The sequence below is a fragment of the Ursus americanus genome, chromosome 2 (genome assembly GCF_024610735.1).
Source record: "Ursus americanus isolate L20-20 chromosome 2, mUrsAme1.1.p, whole genome shotgun sequence".
NCBI classification, from domain to species: domain Eukaryota; kingdom Metazoa; phylum Chordata; class Mammalia; order Carnivora; family Ursidae; genus Ursus; species Ursus americanus.
In genome coordinates, this window is record NC_142128.1 from 1345784 (window position 1) to 1356804 (window position 11021).

Here is an 11021-nt window from a genome sequence, read left to right on the forward strand (position 1 = left end):
GGTGAGGCTTTGGCTTCCTAGTTGGTGCCCTCCCGCGTCGGTGGCCTGATCCTCGCCCTCTGCTCCCCAGCAAGGACACTCTTGAGGTGGAGGGGGGCCTGCAGGGAGAGGCCTTGCCCAGGGTTTTTGCTTAGCCCACCTCCATTGGGGTGGGGGTCAGGGAATCAGAGACAGTCCCCCCCCCCCCAACGCTTGGGCTGCAGCAGTGCGGGGGGCGAGCTGGAAACGGCAGCTGTGACCCGCCCCCCCAGCCCATCTCTGGGCGGGTCCTCTCCCTGCGGTTTGCCCTCTGCCCTCACTGGCACGTGCCTTGTCGTGCATCGTGGAAGTTGACTCGTGCGCGGAGCACACGGGATGGATGTCGTTGTGGCTCCGGCCGACGGGATCTTCTGCGAGCTACGATGGCTCCCTGCTCCCTTCTCACCAGCGTCCTGTTCTGTCTCCATGCAGGGGCAGCTGCCTGGGCGACCGTGTGTCCGCTTGGCCTGCACCCCTGCCGTTCCTCTGGGTCCTGGAACGAGGCGAAGACGTGTATTGAGCCCTGCACGGAAGCGTCCGCCAGCCCGTACTGCTCTGGCGTGCTGGCCCTGACCCGAAGGTAAGGGGCGCTCTGGCCCATCGGATGCGCTCAGCACGGGGTGGGGGGGGGGCGGTCCTGACCGCCTGTGTGCTGGGGTCACCGCGCAGGCCTGGAGGGAGGCGGGGTCAGGTTCGGCGGGCGGAGGAGCGGGCCGCCCTGGCATGTGACCAGGGCGTCGGGGGCTCCGGCGTCCTGCCCGGGTGAGTCGGGGTGCCGTGTGGTTTCGTCTTCGCCGCCGCTCGGATCGGGGCGCGGTGCCGAGTGCTAACGCTCGTGGTGTAGCCGTGTGTACGACGCACCGTGTGTTAACACGGACTCACACCGTGTATTTGAAAACCAGGGCGTTAAATGGAAAAAGAGACCCAGTGTGCTGAGTCGGGCGCCTCGGTGAGGAAGGGGTGTCGAGGCACTGTGGCGGTCCTCGCGCTCGGCGGTCTGTGCCCGCTGGGGGTCACTTCCCTCAGCGCTGTCCCGAGTCGCAGAGGCCCCTCCTGCCGTCCGTGGGTCCTTCACGCAGCTCTGGGACAGACGGACTGTTTGCAAACCTGGCTGGAGCGCAGGTGCTCTTCCCCGGGGTGGCCCGTGGGATGGAGCCGGCCTGTCCCATCTCGCGTGACACGGTGACTGGACGTGCGGGTTTTAGGGCTTGAATGCTTGCAGTACGTTGCTTGCCTGCCACACGCGGCCATCGTGCTGGGGATACTTACTGTCTTCCGGCTCGGACAGAGCACGAGAGCGAGCATTTGGGAACACGGGGCGCTCTCCCTCGTTACGGGGAGGAGCGTAGTCTCCTTCCAGAGCTTTCAAAGGCATGCCTTCTTCTGGTGGGGGTCAGACGGCTCCCAGCCGCCTCCGGGGCTTTCGCGTGAGGCTTCCAGGAGCTTCCGTGGAGGAGAGTCCCGAGGATGGGGGAGAGCCCACCGTGAGAAGGGCAGGCATTCTGCGCAGAGAGACCTGTGTGGGGAGGAGAGCCGCGGTGGGACGAGCTCACTGAGTGTGAGGTTCAGAGCGAGCACGGGGTGGCTGGAACCAGTGGGTGCGGGGACCGTGGGGTTGGAGGGTGGAGCGGGGCCAGGTCACTGTTCCTTCAGATGCGCACTTGCCAGATCCTGGACACCGTGGTGCCGGAGACTACGTCCCTCTAGGAGCGCCAAGTCTAGGAGGAGGGAGGGGTGTGAGGATGCGGGGCTCATTCCATGTGACGCCTCCGTCCCTTCGGCGGACATCAAGAAAGTCTGGGGTGAGGGGCTGGGGTCTGACCCCGTCCCTACCACTCATTTCACGGGGCAGTGAACAGCACCTGCCCCTCCATAGGCCTCAGTTTCTCCGTCTGGAACATGAGGGTGTCCCCAAGGACCGTCCTGAAGGATGTCCCCTGAGGTTGAGAGTTGCTGAGAGGGCAGGGTTGGGTGGCCTGGGGTCGGGGTCAGCTCTGACCATGCCGGTACACAGAGACCCGCACAGCACTGGCAGGGGGCCCACTGCGGGCCGACAGCACCCCTCAGAGATGCAGGGCTGCAGTGGAGTGTGGGCATTCGGGGCTGGGCTGGGTGGACTTGGTGGGGCTGACCCCAGGCCATGGGCCAGCAGAGCAGGACTTTGGCCGAGACTCCTGGCGACAGCCCTGTGCCTTCCCAGCTCTGTGCATTTGCCTAGAGCCCTCTCTCCCCCCAGTCTGCCTGCCCTCGGGGCGACGCTGGTAACCCACAGACCCCATTCAGATGTTTGGATGTCACCTACCACCTCTGACCTCCTGCTTCTTATCTGTAAAGTGGAGTAGTCTCTCCCAGAAGGCAAGCATTCAGTGGGACGTGCAAGTTGCTTGGCATACAGTAGGCACTCAAGAAACACTGTTGCCTCCCTTTCTGAACACGAGACGGCAGAGTGTCTGGGACGTGACCTCAGAGCAATGTTCGTCCTTTCCCTCCTTCGTGGCCTGCACTCGGGCTTCCCTGAACCCGTTGCGGGTCCCTGCGGCCCAGTGGGGACCCCCGCGGGCCTCAGCGCCCCCGCCGTCCCCAGACCCGTACGTCTGCGTCCTGTCCCTCTCTCCCTCCGGGCTGCGTGTACCGCCCCGTCAGAGCCTGGCAGGTGGCAGACGCTGAGTGAATGGAGGGATGTTCCCCGGCCTGGCCCACCTAGGAGGCAGGTGGCCGACCAGATGGCCCGAGGCTCCTGCAGGGTCTGGCAGAGGAGCGCGGACACCACACGGTGGTTCGGGGACGTGGGTGCTGGGCGCATTGTTCCCGCGATCCCTCACAGACAGAATGTTTCGTCATGCAGGGAGCTGAACTTTCTCCGTTCTATTCCTGCCTCCCTCCTCCTCCGTTTCCTGGTCCTGAGGCCTCGTCCCTGGAAGTTGATCTTACTGAAGCAGTGACTAAGAGGCTCGAAGGAAGCTTCTGTGTGTTCTGATGATCCTGGGTGACCTGCTGGCCCCGGCCCAGCCCTTGGCCCGCCCTGCGTGCAGCACCAGGGACAGAGCCACAGCCAGCCGTGCCCTGGGCCTATGGGCGCCATGGCCGGCATGCTGGGGCGATGGGGGTCGGGGGGTTGGGGGAGCTAGAGCCCAGCCTCCTCTGTGAGACCCCCGCCCCCAGGCCTCGGTCTTCGTCTCGGGGGAAGCGGGGGTGATGCTTTCCCCAGCAGGGGCTGGCGTGACCTGCGGTGACTTGCCCAAGGCCACCCACCTTCCCTCCTGCACGCCCACGCCTCCCCCAGCCTTCCAGCCGCCCTGCCCCTCCCCCAGCTCTCCAAGAGCAGAGTTATTTATCTGCCCGACGGTGACAGGCGGCAGTGGCTGGAGTTAGAGCTGCTGTCCGGAGTTCAGCTGGCGGCTGCACAGCAAACAGCCCGAGCTAATTAGCAAAAGGTCACTCCAGCTGCTGGAGCCCCCTGCTTTTGAAGTCAGGCCTCACAAGCCGGGCTGGAAGGAACCCGTGACTTTGGGTTAGTGGCTGGTTACCAGGACAGCTTCAAACCCCTGCCCACGGCTCATCGCCTGATTGTCCAGCCCCTGACTCCGAGCCTTCGCCTAGAGACTCCCGGCGCCAGGGGTCCATCCGTCCACCCCCTGCCCCAGGCTGGACGGTCCACAGGGACTCAGCCCCCAGCCGGCATCGGAGGGCGGGCCTCCCCCGCAGGGCCCAGGGGCAGACTGTCCCCAGCGGTGCAAGTGTGGGGCTGGGCAGGAGCCACCCACGTGCCCCCATGTTCCCTCTGTGTTCTTACCGTTTTTCTTTAAGTAAATTCACTTTTAAAAAACTTAAATACATTTATTTAAAAGGGAAGTTTTATGGCACTACTACAAATGGAAAACAAGCCTCCTTCGCCATAAATAGAATTCATAATCATAAAAATAAATTCAGTGGAAACAAAACAACGTTATTGAATTCTAGTTGGATGCCGTAGCCCAGGGGAGGCTCGGAGCCCAAGGCCTGCTGTTGCTTTATTAAAAAGGGAGAACAGCAAGTGTGCAGAGGTGTTCAGACTTACCAGCCCCAATCTGAGACTTTCTTTTTGATGTAATCGGAAGCACTGAAAAGAATTAAATTGAAGCTAACTTTCTAATAAAAGTATCAGCATTATTTTCTGCTGCATCAGCTAGGGATTCAATTTGGCTGCAGGAGACGGAGACCCTGTCTTGTGATTGAGCCCCACCTGGGGGTTCATTTTTCTCATGGAAATAGGGTGGCCGTGGGGGAGGTGCACAGCCCTAGGAAGTTCTCTGTCATCTGGACTCCACATAGGCTTCCTCTCTGACGGTCTTAGCATTTGTCCTCATGGCCTCGAGATGGCGGCAGCACCTCCAGCCATTGTATCTGCATCCCAGGCAGGAAGAGTGGTGGTGAAGAGAAAGAACTATGGGGCTAAGTCGGTTCCTTGGTATCAGGAGGATCACAGCGATCACTGGAGCCTGTGCTCTCACCCACTACCGTCCACTGCTGCCTCACGAATGGTTCTCGCTGAGTAGTTCACCTGTTTGCTGTGTATTTACGTGGTGCCTGCTGTTTTCCAGGCAGTAGACCCCAGCCATGAGGTCACATGCTGGCATCTGTGGGAGGAGTCACGACCATCCCAGGACACCTTCCTGGGGCCTCCCCTTCCCCCACACCTGGCTCCTGCGGCCCACAGTGGGCCCAGCTCAAGGTGGACACTGACTTGGCCCCACTTGCCCTCCCCGAAGACCCAGGCCGCCCTCATCACCTGTGGTGCGGGGGGGGGGGGGTTTGTAGGAGGGGGTCCAGGTTCAAGCTGCCGCCTCTGAGTCACCCCCTTTCCTCCCCCACAGCTCTCTTGGGGCCCTGGGGCCCCTGTCCAGCATCCCTGAAGCCCCTCCTTGGTGGTTTCGTCTCTCCAGCTGGCAGGCGGGCCGGCTGCAGGGCTGCGTTTCTGCTGCTATAGGTCTTAATTTGTCTTCTTGTTTCCCTGTGGAATGTGTATCCTGCGGTTCCTGGCCCTAATTAGCAGGAGGAGGGCGCGGGGTGCCTCCTGCCTCTGGCTCGCAGGCCCTGGGGACCCCTTCTCTGTCGGTGCAGGGCTCCTGGCTCATGCCTCCGGCCCCACTCGGCCCCTCCTTGCCACAGGCTTTGCCTTTCAGCCTGAGCTGCTTCTCGCCTCCCCCTGTCCTCCCCTTGCCCTGCCTCTGGCCTCTCACCCCTCTTTTTGCCATAGTGCAGGGGACCCACTAGAGACCCCAGGTTTAAATCTGGGTTCCATTGCTAACCAGCTGTGCAATCAGGGGCAAGTCACTTAACCTGTGTTCTTTGTGTGACGGGGACAACAGCAGCTGCTCGTGGGCTCTCTGGTCAAGTGAATGAGAGGCACCCCACCTGTGCCTCTCCCGCCCTCCCCTCTCCCACCTCCGGCTTCAGGGATGCCCATATTCTGCACATGCGTGTGTAAGCATCTCTGCACATATCTCCCCATGACCTGGGGGGCCACCGTGCGTGGTGTTGTCCTGCCCTGCCCACCCCTCCCCTCCGCACACTCAAGCCCAGTGACAGCTGCCTGGCTCCCCAGCGCCACCCTGTGAACCCTGAATCCAGCAGCAGAAGTGGGTCAAGGGGTGTGCAGAGAGGGGGAGGGCCGGTGGGGAGGCCAGGTGATGGGGGAAGAGGGGAGCAGGGCGAGGGGAGCAGCTTAGAGCAGGTCGGTGATGGGAGGGGAGCTGGGGCGGGGGAGAGCAGCTTGGAGCAGGCCGGTGAGGGGAGGGGAGCTGGGGGGGGGGGAGAGCAGTTTGGAGCCCGCGGGCAGGAAAGGAGCACACAGGGCTGTTTTTCGCAGTAATGATTTGATACGGAGGAACATGGCCCAGAGCTCGGGAGAGGCTTCTCTGCCAGGATGGCGGGAGGATGCAGGGGGGTGGGGGGAGGACTCCCTTGCTGAGCTCCTACTCTGCGAGGGCCTCCGTCCTGGTCCGCAAGAGCCCGCAGAACCTCCCTTACTGGGCCTTCTGGTCCAAGACCTGGAGTGACCGCCTCCGGGTCTGCAGGTGGAGAGAGGTCGCAAGTCTTGTCCATGGTGTGTGCCCGGGGGTCCGACTGACCCGCGCCCATCTTGCGGCAGTGTCCCCGCTCTCTGACGGAGGGGAGGGTACGTGGAGCCGCCCGCAGGGACTCGGCCTCACTCAGCCCAAGCTGCTCCGGGTTGGCCCTCACCCCGGACACACGGACGTCCCCAGCCTGGCCGCTTGGCGCTGGGCCCTGAAATGCGGTGTGCACATCGGCCGGTGGCTCTTCCACACCTGCCAGCAGATGCTCTGAGACTCCTGGGCAGGGCAGGTGGAGGCGGAGCGTGTGCTGAACTCCTACTGTGTGTTCCCTGCAGAGGGGGGATGCAGGGGAGTGGGGGCGCCCCCACAAGCCAGTGCTGGCTGGGGCTGTGGCTCACATGGGCGCTGACCCTCCCAGATGGGACTGTGAATGCACGCAGGGCTCGGAGCAGGGGGGCTTCCCGCGGGGGCGAAGAGGAGCAGACCCCCTTCCCCATCTTGTCTGTTTCTGGGTGAGGACGCCGACGGCCCAGGACACAGCCCCCACCCCCTTGATGGCAGGGCCTTGGCTGTGTTCTCATTTCTCCTCCCAAGCATCTCAGCCTTTCCGAGCCTGGGTTTGAGCGTTTCTGCCCTTCCCCACATTTTTGCCTCCAAGAGCTTCTAGGGCTGGCCCAGAGCCATCCAGGGTCCTGACCACCTGCGGAATGCTGCCCGTCCCTCCTCTCCACACCCAGGGGCTGTGTTCCCCGCCAGCACCGCCGGCTCTAGGTCAGACAGCCCTGACCCCCTCCTGCATCCAGGGTCCAGTTTGGACACACACGTCCGGGAAGATGCCCACCGCTCCGAGACGGCTGCCTTCCCCGAGCCCCGCCAGCCCTGGTTCTGTCTGCTCTCCTCCCTCCGTGTGTGGCCTAGGGCAGGTCCCCCTGCACCCATCCCGCGTGAGTGCTTTCGGAGCCCTTCGCAGCCGGGCTGTGTGTGTCGTGGCTGGTGTCAGCACAGTGGACACCTACCTGCTACCCACGAGAACGCGTCGTGATCCCAGCCCACGTGCGTGATGGGCCACAAGCATGACAGCTCCCATTATTCTGGAGGGTCCCCGTGGACACACGGTTTGGGGTCACAGACCACACCATCTATCTTGAAACAGCCCCTTCTCTGTGCTCCTCCTACCTCCAGACACACTTCCTCTTGCGTGCCCCCTTAAAAGCTGATGCCCCTACAATTCCTGCCCCTTCTCACGCTGCATCCCTTGTTCTGCCCTGGGGTAAGCCACGTCCCCACACAGGCAGTGCCCGGGGCCTCTGCCCAGCGTCCTTGGGGACACAGGCACCCCAGATGTGGCATGGCTCTGACCACGCCGACCCATCAGTGCCCCCACCCTTGCTTTTGCCACACTGCCTCTCTGCTGCTCCCAACCCCCACGGAGGGCAGAGCCAGCCCACCCGCTGCCCCACTGACGTCCGCGGCCTTCCCGTCACCACCATCCATGTCCTCCCGTGTGCGTCCTCTCCCCCTCTGACTCTTGTTGGAGAAGGACGCAGTGGAAGAGCACACACAGCAGGAGCTCAGTCAAGTTCTTACGCCCTGGACACACCCATGTCCCCAGCTCCTGACCCACCGGCGGGGTGTCTGCGGCTCCCCAGAGGCCCCCTCGAGGCCCTTTCCCTGTCGTTCCCCCCAGGGGTGACCATCAGCCTCCCACCCATATCGTGTTGCCCGTTTTGGAACATGGTGAGAACGGTCTGCGCAGCACCCTTGGTGGCCTCCGTCCGCGTTCCTGCGTCAGGACGGTGTGTGCGTCTGTCGCTGCCGAGACGGTCTGCCGTCATGGCTGCACCGCTGGTGCTACCTGTCCACTTGTGCACGGGCGTCTGGGTAATGTCTGGTTTGGGGCCGTCCCAAGGGGAGCTGCAGTGACCACTCCAGACTTTCTGGGCATGCTCCCATGCGCTTTCTCGGGTGTATCTGTTTCTCGCCTCCACCCACGTTCCTCCCTTGCCCCTGTCTGGTCTCCTGCCACCTCTCCCCGGACTGTGGGAGCTTCTGCTCGATTCCCTGCACACCCACTGTTGTCCTGCAACAGTCCCTTCTCCATCAACAGCCAGAGTCATCATACCGCCTCTGTACCAACCTTCAGTGGCTCCCTGTCGCCCTCGAGATAACGTCCTGTCTCTGGCAGGGACTTGGGGGAGATCAAGGCTCCCAGCAGCCCTGCGGGTCTTTTCACCGCCACCCTCCAGGTTCCAGCTCTCCTGGCCTCCTTGGCCCCTCCCATGTCCTCTCTCCCCCTCTGCCCACCAGGTGCCTTTGTAGGGTTGGTCTCTCTCTGTTCAAGTCTCTGCAGAAATGTCACCTCTCTGGGGGGGTCCTCCTGGACCCACTAGACCAGGCTGAGTCCCGGCTCACCCACAGTCACACCACACTCGTACTGGTTGAAGTTCGGGCTTCCCCTCCACGGTGCGTTAGCCCTGCATCTGGCCCGTGGCAGGGACCCGCGTGCAGGGTGTGGGTTTCGTGGGTAGGGCAGAGCTGCAGTCCCCACAGTGTAGCTGTGTGATCGGGAGCCACCAAGCGGCGTGCTCAGGGTCACCCAGCGGGTCAGGAGAATGAGGGGTTGCTGACACGGGGCCTGTGAGGACGCGGTCTTCCCAGAGCAGTTGGCACATCCGCGGAGTTGGCTTGGGAACCAAGGATACGGCAGGCCCCAGAGGACTCGCCTCAGACAGTGGAGGGATGGGCACTGTGGTCGGGCAAGGAGCAGATCCCTGGGGAGGCCTGTGGCTCCTGCCACCTGGCCCCGTGGGGCCCTGGGCACCCCTGCCCCTCCCTGCGAGCCCTGGGCTCCTCTTTCCCAGCCCAGCGAGAGCATCCCAGCACGCTCTCCCTTGTGAGCCTGTCCCCTTTTCAACCCCACACCTCACCTGCTCTCCTCACCAGGAGGAAGCCCGCATCTGCGAACCCTGGCCCGGCCTGGCCAGAGCTCTGCCCATCACCTCTGTTGGGAAGAAGGCGGCGGGACCAAGCAGAGGGCCAAGCTCTGCAGCTTGGTCTGTGGGCTTCCTCCTCCTGCGTTTCATTTCCCCAGAGGCCTTTCGGATTATGTCAAGCCCCTTGTCCATGCTGGGGTGGGGGAGGCCTGTCCAGCCTCCAGAGGGGGCAGCGGGCCCGGTCCCCAGCCTGCTTCGGCCCCCTGCAGGAGCAGCTGAGAGCTCCCTGGGGGGCTGAGCCTGCAGGTTAGTGGCGTGAAGGAGCGGGAAGCCGGTTCCAGCAACCTGGCCCTACCCGGGTGGGGGCAGGTGGTAGACCTGACGGCCCTTTGTCCCAGCCACGTGTGGTGGGACTGTGGCAGCGTGGGGCTCTGGCCCCAAGGCGCTCAAGGCCCCTTCCTGCTCCAGGGCCTCATGGGCCCTTCAGACCACCTCTCCCTTCCCGGGGCCAGATCCCCTCCTCCCCTGAGCCTCCCTCCCCCGTCTCTGTACTTGGGTGTCTCTTCCACGGAATCGGCTGGTATGGTCTTTTTGATTTTATAATGTGAACGTTGTTTCGTTGTTACGGGAATTAGCCACGGCTAACTACTGAGTTCGCTCAGCTGCACCTCCTCACGTGGCCCTGGGGCCACCCCCATCTGCTCTCCCAGGCCCGGGTCTCAGCCTGGCCACTGACCTGCGCCTGTTTTCTCGTCGACAGGGTGAGGACCAGCGTAGGAGTCTCTGCCCCTTCGCGATGCTGCGTGTGTGAGAGCATTTATATAAAAGCGTCGGCACCTGTAAGGTCAGACCTTCGATGACAGGTAGCTGGTGTTATCGTAACTGACTCCAGGCCTGCGGGGCCGCTGCTGGCCTCCCACCGGGAAGCGGAGACACGGACTTAGCGACCTGCCCAAAGTCGTCACCGGCCAGGTGTCTGTCTGCAAGCCCAAGGTCTCAACCCCTCCGCTCCAGCACCCCGGAGGGTAATGGAGGGACAGGCAGAAGGGAAGGAAGCAGCCTCAGGGGCGGCCACCCAGCCTCCTCCTGCCCCGCACCCCAGGCTTCAGCACAGCCCCGGGGTCCTTGGGCTGGGGCACGGGGAGCCCTCTGGAGAGGGGTCAGGAGAACAAGGCCCTTGTCCTGGTTGTGCCGCCGTCTTGCTGTGTGACCCGGGGAAAATGCCTTTCCTTCTCTGGGCCTGAGTGCGAGGTCTCATAAGGCAGAGGCCAAGGGTGGGAAGTTCTCTTGATGTGGTTCCTCGGGCGCTTGGTGGTGTAGCCAGCCCCGTCTGCCCCTGCCTGGTGCCGGGCACCCAGGTGCTTTCAACGCTGTCCACCAGATGACGAGAGGCTAGGGTGTCAGGGCCGTCAATCAGCTTGCCCGTTTGCTGGGCGCCGAGTTACACACCTGCCAAGTTCCGTCCGTCAAACTGTTCCTCAGTGCGTGGTCAGAGCCAGGTGGGGCTCGGGGTCGAGGCGGGCACTGTGAGGGAGGGATTGCCCCCAGACAGGTCAGCGTTAGTGCTCTGATGACCAGGATAGGGGAAGCCCGTGACCCGGGGAAGCCCTGGAATAGAAATGAGAAGGTCTGTCTCCCCTTCGTCTAGACTCCCCTGTGACCCTCAGGCCATTCCTTCCCCTCTGGTCCTCAGTGCTCCCATCTGTGCGAAGGGGGCCATGCACGATTCACCAAAGGCCCTGGGCCCACAGCTCCAAGGACTGGCACCCCCACCCCCTACCCTGTGCTCAGCCTGGTCGGGGGCTGAGCTGGTCGGGGCCTGGGGAGCCTGGGCCCGGTCCTCAGGGCCAGAGAGAACAAAGCATGAGCCAGAACCCATGTCCCAGCCAGGGCAGAGGGCACGGGCCACAAACGTAGACACCTGGGCTGCACCCTAAACCTATCGAATCAGGAGTAGAAGCAGGTCCTGGAAGTCTCTGGAAGGCTCACAAGTGATGCTGAGAGTTCTCCTGGT